This window comes from Rosa chinensis, chromosome 5 (assembly GCF_002994745.2).
Source record: "Rosa chinensis cultivar Old Blush chromosome 5, RchiOBHm-V2, whole genome shotgun sequence".
Taxonomy (NCBI): domain Eukaryota; kingdom Viridiplantae; phylum Streptophyta; class Magnoliopsida; order Rosales; family Rosaceae; genus Rosa; species Rosa chinensis.
Genome location: NC_037092.1, coordinates 33102281 through 33120852, shown reverse-complemented (window position 1 = coordinate 33120852; position 18572 = coordinate 33102281). Strand labels below are relative to the sequence as shown.

Here is an 18572-nt window from a genome sequence, read left to right as displayed (position 1 = left end):
ATTGTTGAAAGGAACCAAGACTCCGATTCATCAACTCTCTCCCTTAAATGTCATTTTAGCTAGTGGTGCTAAAATGAAAACTAGAGGGGAAGTCAAGATTGATCTACAACTTCAGCATTACACTTTTTCTGATGACTTTTATATTTTACCTATGACTGGCTGTGAAATGGTTCTAGGTGCAGGTTGGCTCAGGTCTTTGGGAGATATAGTGTGGAATTTTGAGACAATGAAAATGCGGTTTTGTGTACACGGGTCAGAGCACCAACTTCAAGGTGAGACATCTGCTGCTCCATCTGTCATCAGCTGCAAGGCTATGACCAAACTTCTCAAGAAGGAGAAGGAGGCCCTGCTGATCCAGGTACAAGCAACCTTGACGCATCAAACTGTTGCCACTGAAAATGCTCAGATTCAGAGCTTAATCAGCAAGTATGAAGAATTATTTAGCACACCCACAACGCTCCCACCAAGCAGGAAACAGGATCACAAGATTGAATTGCTCCCAAACACACCTCCAGTAAGTGTGAGACCTTACAGGTACCCTCATTTTCAAAAGGCTGAAATAGAAAAGATTGTTCAAGAACTGCTTGACAATGGAGTAATTAAGCCTAGTGTCAGTCCCTTTTCCTCACCTGTGCTTTTAGTTAAAAAAAAAGATGGTACATGGAGAATGTGTGTAGATTATCGATCCTTGAATGCTGTTACAGTCAAGGATAAATATCCAATTCCTGTGGTGGATGAGCTACTGGATGAAGTTCATGGTTCCACCATTTTCACAAAACTTGACTTAAGATCGGGATACCATCAAATTAGAATGAATGCTGCTGATGTGAGCAAGACGGCCTTCAGGACACACAATCGCCATTATGAATTTTTGGTCATGCCATTTGGACTCACCAATGCCCCTTCTACATTTCAGTTGGTGATGAATGATGTTTTGAGGGACTATCTAAGAAAGTTTGCTTTAGTGTTTTTTGGTGACATCTTGGTTTACAGTTCCTCTATTGAATCTCATTTAGAGCACTTGGAAAAAGTCTTTGTGAAACTGCAACAACACTCTCTGAAAGTAAAGAAGAGCAAGTGTAGCTTTGGAGTCCCAAGTGTTGAGTACTTAGGACATGTGATCAGTGCAGATGGTGTAGCCGTGGACCCTGCAAAAATTGAGTGTATTAAGAGTTGGAGCAAACCTAAGACGGTCAAAGGGTTGAGAGGTTTTTTGGGGCTAGCTGGCTATTACAGGAAGTATGTGAGAAATTTTGGTTTAATTGCTAAGCCTTTGACGGATATGTTGAAAAGTGGAGGTTTTCAGTGGACTCACCAGTCTGAGGCAGCATTTGAAGCTCTCAAGCATGCTCTTATGAGTACACCTGTATTGGCATTTCCAGACTTTACAAAAGAATTCATTCTTGAGTGTGATGCTTCAGGTATTGGCATAGGGGCTGTCTTATCACAGGAAGGGCACCCTATCGCTTTTCTTAGCAAAGCCTTGGCACCTAGGCATGCTACACTTTCAGTTTATGATAAAGAGATGTTGGCCGTAGTTTTTGCAGTGCACCATTGGAGGCCTTATTTGTTGGGGAAGCATTTCAAGATCTATACGGACCACAGGACTATCCAATACTTTTTGGATCAAAAAATTTCTACTCCTACACAACAAAAATGGCTACTCAAGCTAGCTGGTTATGATTATTCCATACACTATAAAGCTGGTAAGGCTAATGTTGCTCCTGACGTGCTATCTAGGAAGGAGGAGTTAACCAACTTGGATACTGAGGTCATATCTAAGTTTGGAGCTTTAAACTCTATCATTGGTGTCTCTTCACCCATCAATGGGTTCATTAAAGACATTCAAGCTGCTTGTTTGCGTGATCCTGAAGTTAATCTCATTTTGCAGCAAGTTACACAAGACCCTCACTCTCATCCTCAATATTCTGTCCTAAATTCCCAACTACTATACAGGAACAAGATTTTTGTCCCAAAGCATGATAGTTGGAGAGATAAAATCCTACAGGAGCTCCATGGTGGGTTAAGTGGGGGCCATGCTGGTAGGCACAGGACACTTAAAAGAGTTTCGAGGTCTTTTGCTTGGCCAGGCATGCACCAAGACATCAAGAGGTTTGTGGCTGCTTGTCACGTTTGCCAGCAAAATCACTATGAGACCATACATCCACCTGGTCTTTTGCAACCTAACGCCATTCCGGATAAAGCCTGGACCAATATCTCCATGGATTTCATTGAAGGCTTACCTAGCTCTTCTGGAAAAACGGTCATACTGGTGGTTGTTGATAGATTGACCAAGTATGGTCACTTCATTGCATTGGCTCACCCGTATACAGCTTCTATGGTGGTTCAACAGTTTGTCAACAACATCTTCAAGCTACATGGCATACCTGAGTCTATTATCTCTGATAGGGATCCCATTTTCTTAAGCAATTTTTGGGAGGCATTTTTCAAGGTTCAAGGTACTGCACTCACCAAAAGCTCCGCTTACCATCCCCAGACTGATGGACAAACTGAGAATCTCAATAGGACTCTGGAACAGTATTTGAGGTGTGTAGTTGGTGAAAAACCTCATTCGTGGGTGGAGGCTCTACCCTGGGCGGAATGGTGGTATAACACAGCTTACCACTCCGCTATAGGCATGACACCATTTCAAGCTTTGTATGGGTATGAACCTCCTGCCATTACCCTATATACACCTGGTTCTACAGCTGTGGATGCAGTAGATCACCAACTCCGAACAAGAGATGAGTTGCTGGCACTCCTTAAGCGAAATCTGCAGATTGCTCAGGTTAGGATGAAACAATTTTATGACAAGAAGCATACTGAGAGGGAGTTTGTTGAAGGGGATTGGGTCTACTTGAAACTCCAACCATACAGGCAGCAATCAGTAGAAAAAAGATTGGTGCACAAGCTGGCCCCTAGATATTATGGACCTTATCAGGTAGAAAAAAGAGTGGGAACAGTGGCCTACAAGCTTAGACTTCCAAATTCAGCCAAGGTGCACCCAGTGTTTCATGTATCTCTGTTAAAAAAGAAAATTGGGGATGCGGCTGTGGTTTCGGCTCACCTCCCACCTCATGTGGATCCTCACAATCTGAGATGGTACCCTGCCAAGGTTCTTGAGAGAAGGATGTTTAAAAAAGGTAATGTTGCAGTAACCAAATGGTTGATCCAGTGGCTTGGTTCTTCTGTAGAAGAAGCCACGTGGGAAGAGGCTGAAGATTTGCTACAACGTTTTCCAGATTTTCAAGCTTGAAGGCAAGCTTGATTTCTAGAGGGATGGACTGTTATGAAATTGATCCTTGTATCAGTTTCCTAAGCCGACTAAGATATAGTTGTTAGCTATTATCTGTTAAGCTGGGTAATTAGTGGTTAGAGTTAATTAACTATCATTAGAGTTTAATCTGCCATCTCTTGTTGGTGGCTATCACGTGTCCATCACATGTGAGCAGTATGAGGGATATATATATTCCCCTGATGTAATCGTTGCGGGCTATCTATGAAAAATTCAGTTTGTTATTTCTTTTCTTCTTTCTTTTCGTTATCCTCTATCTGTGGTTGAGGCTGTGACCTTAACAGTGCTCAACTACTGACCTTTTGAGTTGAATTCCTGCTTAGGATTAGCCTTGCTGTTGTTGATATGGTTTAGAGGCTATGCCTCATTCCCAACTTTCAGGTGTTTCCTTCAGTATGGCTTTTGCTTCTGAGCAATCTCATGGTGCTGATTAATGGAGTCATTGCCCGCGGCCAGAGAGGAAGAAGTTTACCCAATCTCCTCAGCAGTATTGTATGATAGACTTATGGGCATACTAGGGTGAATACGCCGGAAGTTGCTGCGCGGAGATCACATGATTCAACATAGGCATGATGCTCCTATTGTATGTGTCATAAAACGCTAAATGATTAGGCAACAACAGTATCGAGTCCTTTAATTTGTTTTTGTACTAAGCCAGATGCTCTTTTAAAGTTTGTGACATGTATTTGATTAGCTTAACCTCACTCTCAGTGTACATTGTTTTCCCTTTCTACTATGATTTCCTGAATGCCACCCTAGTCTTTAAAATTTCACAGAAGGGTGACCTCACAGCAAATGTAAACAAAAACTAGATAAAGTTGGAGTTAAAGCAAAACAAGTACTGTACTAAGGGAAAATGAGGACTTAATTTTGATTTAGATTAAAGCCAACGAGAAGTAGGAGTTTGGCGAGGCCAATCAGAGGTCTTTTTGTTAATAGCTAGGTCAACTGTAGAATTTATACATGTCAAACGTTCTATCAAAGGCTTTCATAAATACACAGTGATCACCAGGTGGAAGATTACTAGTTCTCAAATGCACACTGATCACCAGGAGCAACACAAGCAGTAAAACAAAATTTGTGAAGTATTCTTCTAGTTGAAGTAAACAAAGAAGTCTAAATATGCCATGGAATGTGCAAGATGTATGGAATTGAGGGAGGAAATGAGAAGCTAATATTTAGTGGGATCGATTTGACAGAGTAAAAAGCCAAAATGATAAGACCAATTTAATAAACCACAAGTAGATCGATATATGACTGCAAACATGGCAATTATAAATCACAAGCACAAGAACATTAGTACCAATGCAAACATAAAATCCATTGTCCACAAGATTTCATTAGTATGCAGTTTTGAATAGAAAGGCTACTAATCAATGCACACCCAAGAGGTAACATGATACAACAGTTAATTCAAAAGGCCAATAATATTTCCATAAAACCCATTGTCCTTGATAGAAACTATCCTAGAACTACACATCCATATTGTTCAGTTACTGGAACAGTAACGTGTGTCCACCAAAACAACTGATGATTACAGATTTTTCAGAAACTGATCCCTGACCACTTGTCAATCCTGACCGAACCATTTCCTAAACTTTGGAAAGCAACCTGTAGAAAAATATAATAAATTATGACTGAAAGTAAATTGATTTAAATTACAAACATAATCGAACATTGAAGATATGAACCCAAACAATGTTAAGGTTTAAACACCCTATATGTATGTGTAGCTTGTCACTCCCCAATCCCAACATTATGACATAGAGAACTACACAGAAAAGGAAAAGCAGAAGAAAAGAAAAAAAAACCTGCATTTATAGAAATTCAATTTGGAAGTTGGAACCAAACTATTACTTCTTTCAAAAGTCTAGTATGTTTCTACCATACAAATATAGAAGATACAGATTTCAAAAGAACACATTCACAAATCCCTTGCACCGAAGGGATGTAATAACCTGTTTTGGCAGCATGTTTAGTGGGTTTACTGTTGATAAAAGAAAAGTGGAGCATGTTTCCGTGTTTTGAGCAACAAAGGGAAAAGCTGGGTGCTATAGTGAGGAGCGTCGGTGGAAGGAACTGCAGTTCTCACTCTCTCTCTCTCTCGTCCGAAACCATCCAAGAAACAGAGCAATTATTTTCCAAGCTTGTGAGGAGCGTCGGTGGAAGGAACTGCAGTTCTCACTCTCTCTCTCTCTCGTCCGAAACCATCCAAGAAACAGAGCAATTATTCTCCAAGCTTGTGAGGAGCGTCGGTGGAAGGAACTGCAGTTCTCGCTCCATAGGCCATCGATCGACCCCAGACCACGTTCCACGCCTTCACCTATACCTTGCGCAGCTGCTAGAGGCAGCCTTGAACCGCGACACGGCCACCAGCGGCGGCGGGAAGCTCCGCCCGGTTTGAGCTCGTTTTGGTTCCAAGCTTGATATCTCAAGCTACCGGTCACCAATCCTCACCAAACTTCATCCTCGAGCTCACCTCAACCTCCTGAAACTCCCAGAAGTGTCCTTTCACGGAGGCGCTGCGCGTGGTGGCAGCTGGAAGCCAGCCCCGATCAAAATCGAAAAACTGAGCAATCGATCCGGATATCTCGAGCTACAGACCATCATTTCTTGTGATTCTTGAGCTGGTGAACTCAGATTGAAGTTCTGAACAACTTTCATGAAGGGATCGAAGCGATTTGTTGAAGTTTTTACGTCGGAACTCAAGCTCGCCGGATTCTGGAAATTTTCCGGCCACCGAAGCTTTCGATCAAGATATCTCGAGCTGTAGAGCTTCGTTTTGAGTGATTCTTGAACCCGTGAGTTCGAATTGATGTTATTAACAACTCTCCAGAAGGGATTGAGGCCTGAAATTGAAGTTTTTACGTCGAAATCATAGCTCGCCGGTTCTGCAAATTCTCGCCGGATTCTGGAAATTTTCCGGCCAACCCGACTGGTTCGAGGTAATTTCTATCCCTTCCAGTCATTTTCAGACTTCATGATAGTTAGGAAAATGGTTAGATTTGATGAGATGAAGAGGAGAAGCCTGGCCCCGACGCCATTGGCGGTGGTCGGCGGCGGCTCTGCCCCTAACTCCGGCGGCCATTTCCGGCCACCTCCGGGGGTCAAAAATGTGATTTCTTTACATTTTTAGATTCTAATTTTCAATACGATCATTTCGATATATTATACGCAATTTTTGGATATCGTATGATTTAGTCATGAATTTGACGATTTCGATCGCTTTCGATCGTTCGATTTGTGATCTGTGAAGATCAGACCGTCGGATGGACTTGTGATTTTAATATGTTGATTGTATGACTGTCCCGATGACTCTGTGTGGTCACGGGCGAAGATCCGACCGTTGGATCATCGTTTAATTTCGATCCGACCGTTGGATCATCGTTTAATTTAGAATCCGACCGTTGGATTGTATTATTTGTGTGGTTTATGATTGATTTGCTAAGATAAGATCGTATCTGATTAGGTGACTGACGGTATGAGTTGGTGGACGATTGTGAATCGTATTTTGAACTGCTTAGAAGACGCAGCTGGATAAGAGGTGAGTAAATCTCACGTGGTTCATATTACGAACCGAATAAATTTAATTACTTTATTTTTGGTCGTAATTATGTGAAAATGATTTTGTGTATAAAAAGGAATTTATTGTTTTATTGTACGAGATCTATAGTTGGTATTAATAGGCATTCCTGTGTGAATGTCTATGTACATATATTATTTACATGAAAAATATATATGTATTGATGGATTTTTGTTGAGGAAACCATATAGTGAGGTGTTGAGTTTTATTGTTTGAGAAACAATAAATTATTGATTGGTTGAGATATATTGATCTGTGGAGATCAATAGGTCACGGGGTGACCATGGCATCTATTAGTGAATCGCGCTCTTGTACCGGGTCGGTGGTTACTAATAGTATTAAATCGTGAACCACGCTCTCGCGCCGGGCCGATGGTTACGATCAGTTAGAGCTCTAGTCTGTCTGCCAAATGTTGAGTGACCTTATGAGGGTAACAGGGAGTGACTCATAAGGGTATATATATATATATATATATATATATATATATATATATATATATATATATATATATATATATATGAGAGTGAGAAAGTGAAGTGGTTTTGTGGTGGTCGTTGTGATTGTGATGTTTCTACATTTCTACACTTGAGTTAAAGGAAATGTATTTTAATAAATCAACAGTTTATTCTTGTTTACTCATACGAGCTGTCAAAAGCTTACCGGGTTTGGTGTTGTTGCAATCCCGGTACACTATTCAAATTGTGTAGCGGAAAATCCTACAGGTCAGGAGAATCGAGAAGGTGATCAGGCTGCTTAGAGTAGTGGTATTTGAGTTACAGCTTTATTGTGAGGTTGTTATGCTCATTTGAGCTTACATTTAAATTTGGAGAGAGTGTGTTGTAATATTAAACTCTTGAGGATTTGGTTTATGTATTAGTGAGTGAGGCGAGGTGTGTTTATTTCTGAGAAAAAAATTCAGTACGTTTATTTGATTTAAATTGTTTAATTCATGTTTCGGATTTGAATTATTATTCAAAATTCGGGGCGTGACAAGGGATCAAACCCAAAAGAAGATAGTAGGTTAGTAAATAGTAACGCAGAAACAAAAAGAAAGGAAGAGTAGCAAAATTAAAACTCTATGAACTCTGCACTCATTCCATACGCTGCATCCTAAGGATCTGCACAATAGAAATTCTTTCAAAAACAATTCTCAAACAACTTAAAGGGTATGTCGAAAGGTACTTAATAGGGATTTAACCAACTCAGAAATTAAACTAACGGAACCCGGAAATGAATGTCAGCATAGTTCTGATCCTCCCAAAAGGAAATAAGGAAAAGAAATTAGATTGAAAGAAATCGACCTTAGAACTCCAATAAAAACCCAATCTTCTTCCTCTCGTCAATAGTCAAACCAAACTCTCAAGTTGTCTCTTTCTCACACCATACTAGCTCAAAAGATCCCTCATCACCACACGAGAAAAGTCTAATTTTCTTCTCTCTTTAGACACAAGTTCTCCCAGCAACAAAGAGCACCCACTGCCCACACTCTTCCAGAAAACTTTTAGATAGAACCAAAGTGAGAAACAAAAAGGCAAAATAATATATAGATAAACTAAAAGGTGTAGATAAAAGTTTCTATACCCTGTACGGTTGCTATCAAGGAAAGAGCACGAGCAGGAGACTACACAACTTCCGCTTTGATTCATTCAACATAAGTTCCCTGCCCAAGAAAATAGCACTTTCAATACAAAACTCATCTCTATCCAGAAGCCATATTTTAGATGATTTCTAGAGTCTAGAGTATATTATGCATGTAAACTACTCCAAGTGACCATTTACTCTATTGTGCTAAACATGAGGAAATTGCCACAACCAGTAGAAATCTTTGGTTACAGTCTATGTAATAAAAAACAAGACGAAATGAGGAGAGTTGGAACAGGAAATCAAAATCATTGGAATACAGAGATGTAATTATGCAATCCTTTTTGCACCAATGAACAAACAGAGCATAGACTATGCCCTCGGTATATGAAAAAAATTGAAATGTCCCGATAGGATTCTATGTCCTCAAAAACCATCAACAATGCAAAAAGGAATCCACTTTGCTCCATAATTTGGATTCTCTAATCTAAATTGACTACACCGTATCAGTACAATCAACTCAATCGAAGCAAATATGTAGCAAACCCAATAGCCCGACTGCTCTAATTAGCCATTAACATCAACTTAATTTAAAAAAAAAAAAAAAAATTTATGATTCTCAGAACTGAATTTGAGCATATTGAATATGGGGTTTGCAAACCTGAGGTCGTTGAAGATACGTTGGATTGCATTCCGATACGGATTTCGACGATCGCCGACGAAACGCAGCGTTTTGATCAGCATCTAGTCTCTCTCAGCACACAGAGAGGTGCGAATGTGTTTGATTCTCATCACAGAAGAGAGGCAAAAGAAACAGAGATTGGGTTTCTGAACTGAAATTTCTAGGTCGGCAGTCGGGGACGTACAACACCAGCAAGAGGAAATGAAATGGATCCCAGACAAAGCCCTACTGCTAAATTTTGTTTACTAGGAAGAGTGCCCGCGCTTTGCTGCGGGAATTAATGTTATATGTTACTGGGATAACATTGCATAGCAGAATGTTTCTGTTGAACATGCTACACGAATTTCTCCACCGGAATCAATAACTTCAAATCAAACTTGGTATGTATCGTTTAATAAAGCAATAGATGAAAGACAATAATGAGAACTGTTTGATGGATGTTGGCTAGAAAATTACAGGTTTTGTGCCTTGTTCTTATTCTGAAGTTCCACCAATTTGATTGAACATTGATGCAGATTATGGTTCGGCCCCTGCAATGTACATTTGATAAATTTTATTAAGAATGAAGGGCTATTGCTCATTTTAAAAAGTCAGCATTGTTTGGGGAATGTGCTGATTTCACAAAATCAACATAGTTAGTGATTATGCTAACCTTGGAGCACAATTTCTTAAGCTTCCAAATCTGTGTATCAGTGAAACATCTAATTGCTGCAGTTGTAGAAAGACATGAGCAGCTACTGCACTACCTCAACAGCAAGGCAAACAATGACAACCGGATTCAAGCACATCATCAAACTTTCCAAAAGTTTTTCTGATTGCAATAGTAGACTGGTCTGCTCAGATACAACCAAGGCACTGTCCCATTTTTTGACTCTGTCAAAGAGAGTAGAAACCATGGTCATAAATCATAAAATGTTGAGTGGTCAACAAACTTGCAAAAATAGTGTCAACATTAATCAAAAACACACGCTACTGAATCAATTAAGTGCTAATATTTACAATGGATCAGATTTTCAGTGGCTAAAGTTAGATAAAGAAAAAAGAAATAGTAAGGAGAAAGGAAAACCATAATGAATGCAGAGAGCAAATGTTGGGAGAGAAAATAAGTTTAAAAGTATACATTATATCAAGATTGAACTGAAATGAAATCTAGTATACATTATATGAAGATTGATACAATTTACTTTTAATCAAAAGTAACTTTGGAGTAAATCATCAATTTCATGTTGAAAATAGGAAATAATAAAGAATCAATATAAAGACTCTGATGATCGTATTTTTTTAATATGAACAGAGTAGAGAAGTAGTAGAGAATATACTTTTATCAATCATAGTGATAAAATAGCTTGCAGAGAAAACTTACCAAGGAAGGGATAAACTATTCTTTAGCTGTGTCTTGTGTTTGGGTCTCCAGCTAAAGAGACTCAAAAGAGGGTCTACATTGAAGGATTTTATAAAAACTGGTTGCAGGTAGAATGCACTTTTGATGCTTTTAGATATTCATTTCATAAGGTGTTGGCCTCTCTTGGTTTGTCGAGCACTTGATACCAATCAGCAGCATATCAAACGAACAATATGATCAGCCAATAGATAACATAGTAAAGAAAGAAAAAAAGAATACCAAAAGAAGAATCAGCCAACAGATGACATAGTAAGTTAGAAATGAATCATATGAGCAGTACATTAACATTGTGGGAACAAAAGGAGAGAAATTTTGTTATTGTAAAAGAACTTACTCAGTTTTATATTGTTGCGCCTGTGGAATGCGTGGATTTATCATGATGCAAGTGTGGTTCGTGCTTGACGCTGTAATTCGTTCTGTAAATTATAAGAGTAACCAAAAGGCAAACTAATCAGCTCAAACATTAATTATAAGAACTCTGAGCCAGAGTTCTTCATGGGTAGGGAGCAAATGAGACACTCTGAACAGAACAATTATTTGTCATCTTCTTAGTTCATACAAATAGATTTCTTGATCTATAGCAAGACAGAGTTCAGCGCTGCCTCATTTCTCTTAATAGTAGTCATGCACATTTAAGAAAGGGAAGATGTTTTGCTTTCAAATCAGTTTCATAGTACATAGTATAATTCTAGAAGACACATGACAGCTTTTAATTTTAGAAGTTCCAACATGTTTTCAACATCATGAATTCAGCTCTGAAAACAAAGTAAAACCAATTGCATGCGGTTTCAAAGAGGGGAATGCATCTCTATCGAGTGGAAAAAAAACCTTACTGATTGCCTGAACATTATGAACTTGTATGGAGTATAAGAGGACAACAGAGGAATGCCATGAAACAGAAGAAATAAAACATTTAGTACATGAGTAACTTCCTAACTTTCTTTTTGGACATATTCAGGCTTTCTGCAATCCTCTGAAAACAAAGTGTAATTAAAGAAATAAACATTGCTGGCATCAGCATATTCATATATACTTTAGTTGACAAAGTAATTGCTTTCTGATGATAACCAAAAAAAAACTTCCATCGATAGATGGAGTTATTCGTTTCTCTTCCAATCTAACTTTTGCATTTTTGATTAACCCTAACCTCTCATGCAAATGTGTAGGCAGTAGTAAGGTTCTGGAATTTTCAACCAGTGCTCTTGAAACACCCTGGAATGCAAAGAACATGTATACCAGTTTTAGCCTTGCCAAAGAATCAATCTCTCATGATAAATGATATATATTACTACTCACCAAGTTGTTGACCATTTAAATTGAAAAGAGTGGTCTCACCTGACGTATCCATCAGTAAACATAAGTAGAGATTTTGAACCCCCTTGATGAATCAAATTTCTCAACCATCGTGTAGTAGTTAAGCCACCCTATAATAAGCTTCGTATATGAGAGTTGGACCGTCTTAGATATAGTTACAGGGGTGGAGTCTGGAACAGGAAATCATGAAATCAACTCAACTTAGAGATGTAGCAACATTAAAGAGAACAGCCATAGAGCATGAGGGTAGATGATATTCTAAATGGCAGACGTATAAAAGAACTGAAGGCAGGGAATTTTTAAAAGCTGTATACCGAAGGGAGAAGTCAATTAAACCCAAATTTAATCCCAAATAGCCGCCCCAAAATAGCTAAAACTAATAGATTACTAATTAAGGGAAAGAAAAAAAAACCAACAAAACAAAAACTGCTGCTTATTATCTAGTAAATTCAATAGATCAATAATGTCAAAAACCAATGCATCAGTCATGAAACAATAATTCTTGGTTGGTATTTATTTTATATGATTTTTGAAAGTGCAGAAAAGAAAATTACATGCTTCAGTTATTTGTTGAGTACTTACAGCAGAAGAAATCTTTTGAAAATACTTTGTGTCCAATAAAGCAATGTGTGGTTATGCAGTAAGTGTTGTTCACAGTTTTCTGAATATTACAATAAACAACATGGATATTTTTGGTTATATTGTCTTGTTCAACTTCAAGCCTGTCTAGACTTTGAGCTAAGAAACTGCATGCAATTCATGAGGACACAACAACGACTAAAAACTAAGCTAACAAAAAAAAAAAGTACAACAAAATGGCCAAACCTGCGATCCTCACTCTCGCCAAATCCATCAAAAGCAGAAAGCAGAAATCAGAACACCACAGTCCCTTCTACTGCACAAAACACAAAGGTTAATCTAATCAGAAACCAAAGAAAATTTTTCACATGCCAAACCAAAGAACTCAGCAAGAAATAAATCAATACACACAATAAAAACTAAACAATATAAGATGCTGTTTTTGATTGCAAACATTAAGAGCATATATAAAGTAAGTTATGTATTAGAAATATCTGTACAGTTATTTTAGTTAGAACTACTGAAAAACCAGATTGTACAAAAAAAATGATACTATTGCAAATTGTGAAAACAGCAAGAACAGTAATCAATTTCTATACTTATTAGTCATGGATTTTTGATGCATTTTCTATTTGGCTCCCATGAAATACAGAAAACCAACTGACTAATAAGATAAAAAAACAAAACAGAAAATCAAATATCTAATAAGAGAAAACCAAATTGAATTAAAGATTTATTAGTAAACAAAGTCCCAAATTATGAACCGGAGCATATAATAAGTAATAACAAATCAAACTATCAAATTAATAAAAATAATAGAATCAAAACAAAGACTTAAATCACCTACTACAACTTTGTCATCTTGTTATTTTTGTTCTTCTTATTTTTTCTTTTTCAAATAATCGTATATGCAAGTTCATGCAAAATATTAGAAAGTATACATTTAGAGATACCAGAAACAAAGAAAAGAAAAACTTGTCTCTGAAAATGATTGAATGTTAGAAAGGAAATTTATTAGAACTCAGAAAGAAGATCACAAATTCAACTAAAACATAGATTTAATTACTTGACTAACCTAGAGAGCAACCTCTGTAAGTAAAGACCCTCAAATAAACTCAGACTCAAAGCCATTCTCTTGTGCTTCGCCGAATCAGTAAGTTCCTATAAATTTCATTAAAATGAAAGGATAGCTAAAGAAAGAAAAAGAAATAAGAAAAGAAGTATGTTCATAGATGAAACCTTTTCTATTTGATTTTAGTCAAATCGTCGTCTCTCTCAGATTGGGAGCTGTTCAAAAAACAAAAATACAAATACAAATCAGTGAACTAAATCATTATAGGTATTTAACAAAAAGATTAATCTTTATTCATGTTGTCCTGATTGTATGGAATTAAGAATCTTACCAGGCCGTGATAGGTATTGATGTTGATGGATGTTTCTGATGTCGGCGAACAGAAGTGCTGATATTGATAGAGGGTCCTGGAAACGAAAGAGAAGTGAAGATCTTGCTTATATGGTCTTGCTCCAATCCCTCTCCCCCAGTATCTACGTCCACCCAGCCAAAACTGAGAAATGCAAAACTGATATATAAGTGAAACCCTTATAAATTGTATTGTATGAGAATTCAACCTATCCAATAACAACGAAGTGGAGAAGCAAAAAAATATGAAGCAAAAACAACCATTCAATAAAAGCCTCAATCTTCGAAATTTTACTACCCTCAGATCACGAAAACGAAAGCTTTAACTTTTATTTAGGCATAGGCTTACCTGAGAGAGAGGATTGACTGCGAATTCCGGTACGGACAGAAAACTCGTCGGCGAAGATGAAACCTCCGCCGCTGCGATCGAGCTGACAGAACCTCTCGTACAGAGAAACTATCTCCTGCTACGAAACTACATAGGACAGACACAGATCAAAGTCAAATGGGAATCCTAAGGTTCGTGATTCACTAATGAAAATCAAGGAACAGCGAGATTGTTGGGTTGTTACATGTGTGGCTGCAGTGTTGCTGTACTTCTTCGATGGCGATAGCTTGATGAACCTAGGGGCGGGCAGAAGGGAGGAAGAGAGAAGAATCGGATGGCCGTAGAAGAAAGAAGAAACTGATTCTAAATTCTAATACAGCTCAGTGGCAGAACCGCAAATAAAATCTCGAATGAGGGCAAAACCGTCACTTTAAATCGGACCCTTAGGAACAGTGCTTAGGAACAGTAACTCATCTTTGGTATATAGTAAATACTAGAAAAGGCAACCGTGTGATGCTGCGGGAATTGGATTTGTTAGTTTTTAACAATTTTTTATGTAGTGTTAAACAATTCTTTTTGTAATTCTGATAAAAAATGTAATAGATCATAATTACATAAGTTTGAGAAGTACAAATTTAGATTGTAGCTTAAGCAGATTATGGCCGATTCATAAACAAAGTCTCTATAATGCAAGTTTTAATAAGCTGCTTGAACAGATTACACATTTGTGAGAACTCCAATTACAGAAATATGATTAATGAAACTCTTTCATTTTTAAGATTAAAAAAAAAAAACCTACTTTAGGTATCATTTGTAGAAATTTACAAATACAAAACAAAATTGTTCTCCCATAAAAAAATAAAAATAAAAATAAAAAACTGAAAAGATATGGCAAAATTGTAAAAAAAAAAAAAAAGACAGATTGGAATTTTTGTTAAAACTTGGGGGCAAAACTGTCATTCCACCGTTACATGAACAGTGTTGAACAGTGGATCCACATTTAGTATATGTAGAATATCCTCTCAAACGATGCCGTTCCATCCCTAACCTTGGTATTTTTAAAAAATTGAAATGGCCCCCCAAAAAAATAAAAATTTGAATATCCCGCCTAATATTCCAATCCTAAGGAGCCAAGGAGGCAACCCTAAACTTAACATCTCGTGACAAACTTTCGAGTAAAATTTTTGTGTCAATTCTAAATTCTAAAAATCTCAAAATTTTAAATTCTAAATGTTATGTATAATCGTTTTAATGAGAAATACATTTTAGTAATTGTCTTAATTGACGATAAACGAGGCTAATTTTTTTCACAATACATATTACTATGCGACTAATACATAAATGGGGTCGAATCTACTATTTATAATTTTGAATTTTTGCAAAATCACAAAATAAAGATGTGTCTACTAACTTTGTCTAAGTTATTCATTGGTTATAGATAAAAGTATACCATTAAATATGGACACAGTCAATGATAATGAATATATATGGTCAAAACCCGACCATTGGATGCGATATTTTAGATGTTATATGCATACGATAAAAATTTATTCACATTTATACTCCTATATTTATTCATGACAATTTTTGAAGAACAATTTAATTGAGAGTGCAGTAGCGGGTAGATGGAGATAGGCCATGTGAGAGTGAAGTGACGAACCTCTTGAAAGCTAGAGTCGTGACAAAGCCATTATCAACGTTTTAGAGGAAAGGTCTGCTCACCTAACTGACAGTTTTTAAGGGACTATGAGGGACAAATGAATCTGATGGCTGAAAATAAATGGATAGTTTTAAGTTGTTATAATTTCTGCTTTTTTATTTCATACATGTGGTTTAGATGCATTTGTCCCTCACAGTCTCTTAAAACTGTTCCTTAGATGAGCAGACTTGTATATTTGTAATCAAGTTAAAGATCAAGGCCATAATGATGACCTACGTACAAGGCCAATTTTTTCACACTAAGCATATTATGTGGTAAACACACTTATAAGGTTGAGTTAACCATTTTTCATTTTTTATTTCTCGGATCTATAGAAATTTTGGATATGCCTAATGAGATTGTCTAACTTCTTCATTGGTTATATAGAAATGTATACATTTCAATAGGCCTCATCAACCCGGCTCGGCCCATTCGTGGCTGGCTTGGGCCGGGCCGGGCTTAATTGTAAATCGAATGATCCAAGCCCATCCATATAAAGCGGGACTTGCGGGCTTTTTCGAGCCGGACTTTATTTACAAATAAATCTTTAAAGATACTACGTTTCAAAATAATAATAATAATAATAATAACAATAATAATCTTTAAAGATACTAATTTTTTTATAAACATATATTTATATATTATACACTCTAAAGAGCAACCTCTATCAATTCAAAGAAAATGGGAAAACCGACTGTTGGATGTGATTATTACAATAAATTATGAGTGTGGTAAAAAAAACTTAGCCAATTTCACCATTTTTTTGAATCCGATCGAATTGGTCAACCGTTGTCACTTGTATGTCTTCTTGGTTGACCGATGGTGTGACGACCGCGAAACGTGCTTATTTTTTTACATTACGCCTTTAAATATCCAATCGATGGATGTGCGTGTACATAAGATAAAATTTTCAATTTTAATTACAAAGACGTTGGCCTATACCAATTAGCCTCATAAAGTTGTATGACTTGTACATTGCATTTAAATTGTTGAGGTTCATTCTAAAGCAACCATGAAGTGAAAAATAAATTTAGAGAAACCAACCGCTTGATGGAGAGATTGTAATGTTTTATGGTGGTTGTAAAAAATCCAGCCAATTTGGTTCTTGTTTCAAATTCGATCAACTAGGTCAAACTTAGTTACTTTTATAAACCTATATTTATTCCAAAGAGCAACCCCTATTAATTCAAAGAAAATGGAAAAACCGACCGTTGGATGAGATTATTATAATAAATTATGAGTGTGGTAAAAAAATCCAGCCAATTTCACCATATTTTCTAATCCGATCAAATTGGTCAACCGTCGTCATGATATGTAGAATATATATGCACATATTCTATATAAAAATATGAGAACTTCCACACATATATATAAACACACACACACGCATATATATATATATATATATATATATATATATAAACACACACACACATATTCCTATATATATATATATATATATATAGGGATAAGGCATTAGGCTAACTTTTCAATCATATTTTAGCATCTCAACCATTCAGTTTTTAGGTCATAATGTGTAGATCACTTATGCAAAATTTCAGCCAAATTAATTATCATTAAGGCATTCAAAATAGTGATTTAAGATTATAAGTATGAACGGTTCAGGTTTGACAAATTTGGTTCATCCATTGATTTAATCTAGTTTGATATCTTAACGATCACAGTTTGGCTGAAAATGTGCAAAAGTGATCTACACATTAGGATCTAAAAACTGAACGGTTGAGATGCCAAAATGTGATAAAAAAAAATAAAAAATAAAAAAATTGGTTTAATGCCCTATCCCTATAAAATACCTAAGAAAATACCTAAAAAAGGGATCCCTTAGTAGGGCCATATATATATATGATTGAAGAACAAATACAAAACCAGAATCAATCAAACCATGCAAGAAAAAAATAATTCTTGGAGATGAAGTCCATGTCTCCAGTACGTCATTTGGTTATTATATAGTTTAGGGAGATTGAAAGAATAGTAGTCGAGATCAAGAGAGGGAGATATATATATATATATATATATATATATATATATCTGTGTGTGTGTTTATAAATATATATAGATATAGATATAGATATATATAACACAAATATAATAGTTTACGGGCAGGGCCTAGAGGGTTTTTGGCAGACGGGCCGGGTATTTTCTGGCTTTTTGAAGGACTGGGCCGGGCTTTTGGTCTTGCGGGCCTCCATCAGCCCACTTGATTTGCGGGTTTGTTGATGAGGCCTACATTTCAATATCAACGTGGCTGACCAAAAATAAATTGGTCAGATCGACCGTTACATGTGATGATCATAATACTATATGCATATAGTAAAAAATTTAGCCACATCCGTCTTTGATCCACGTGGTCAACCAAATATATATATTATTCCTTCGTATTTGTTCATTAAAATTCTCAAAGAGCAATTTAATTAAGAAGAGCTCCTAAGTTGAAAAATTTATACAATAATAGTTGAAGCTTGAGCATTAAAGCATGTGCTCACAAACTGTTTGAGTGATTCATTAATATCGTTTTAGAAAATAAGTTATTTTGTAGACAGTTGTAATTAACGGTTGTCTGTCTTGACCAAGGCCTAAACAATCATAGACAAGGCTAATTTTTTTCACACGGTTCATATTACTATGGAGTAAATGTACAAGCAATGTCGAATCCTTTATTTATCATTAT

General features: G+C 36.6%; 5 long non-coding RNA genes across 6 annotated transcripts; 1 reads left to right on the top strand and 4 right to left on the bottom strand.

The window, feature by feature from the left end:
• Nucleotides 1-4687: 4687 nt before the first annotated feature.
• Nucleotides 4688-9270, bottom strand: LOC112166580. 2 transcript variants are annotated; one of them, XR_005799219.1, is made up of 4 exons: nt 9121-9270; nt 8460-8538; nt 8180-8376; nt 4688-4906 (listed from the first exon to the last, which is right to left on the bottom strand). It is a non-coding gene; the product is annotated as an uncharacterized LOC112166580 (long non-coding RNA). The 2 variants fall into 2 exon arrangements; XR_002923328.2 differs by lacking the exon at nt 8180-8376.
• On the top strand, nt 5096-7795 carry LOC112166581. Its single transcript, XR_002923329.2, has 3 exons — nt 5096-6240; nt 6765-6839; nt 7586-7795. It is a non-coding gene; the product is annotated as an uncharacterized LOC112166581 (long non-coding RNA).
• A 148-nt stretch (nt 9271-9418) lies between the features above and the next one.
• Nucleotides 9419-10636, bottom strand: LOC112166331. Its single transcript, XR_002923194.2, has 3 exons — nt 10505-10636; nt 9794-10014; nt 9419-9671 (listed from the first exon to the last, which is right to left on the bottom strand). It is a non-coding gene; the product is annotated as an uncharacterized LOC112166331 (long non-coding RNA).
• Nucleotides 10637-11625: 989 nt separating this feature from the next.
• Nucleotides 11626-12735, bottom strand: LOC112166332. The gene is made up of 3 exons (XR_002923195.1): nt 12683-12735; nt 11879-12027; nt 11626-11755 (listed from the first exon to the last, which is right to left on the bottom strand). It is a non-coding gene; the product is annotated as an uncharacterized LOC112166332 (long non-coding RNA).
• Nucleotides 12736-13298: 563 nt separating this feature from the next.
• LOC112166330 lies at nt 13299-14335 on the bottom strand. The gene is made up of 3 exons (XR_002923193.2): nt 14206-14335; nt 13840-14001; nt 13299-13723 (listed from the first exon to the last, which is right to left on the bottom strand). It is a non-coding gene; the product is annotated as an uncharacterized LOC112166330 (long non-coding RNA).
• Nucleotides 14336-18572: the final 4237 nt, after the last annotated feature.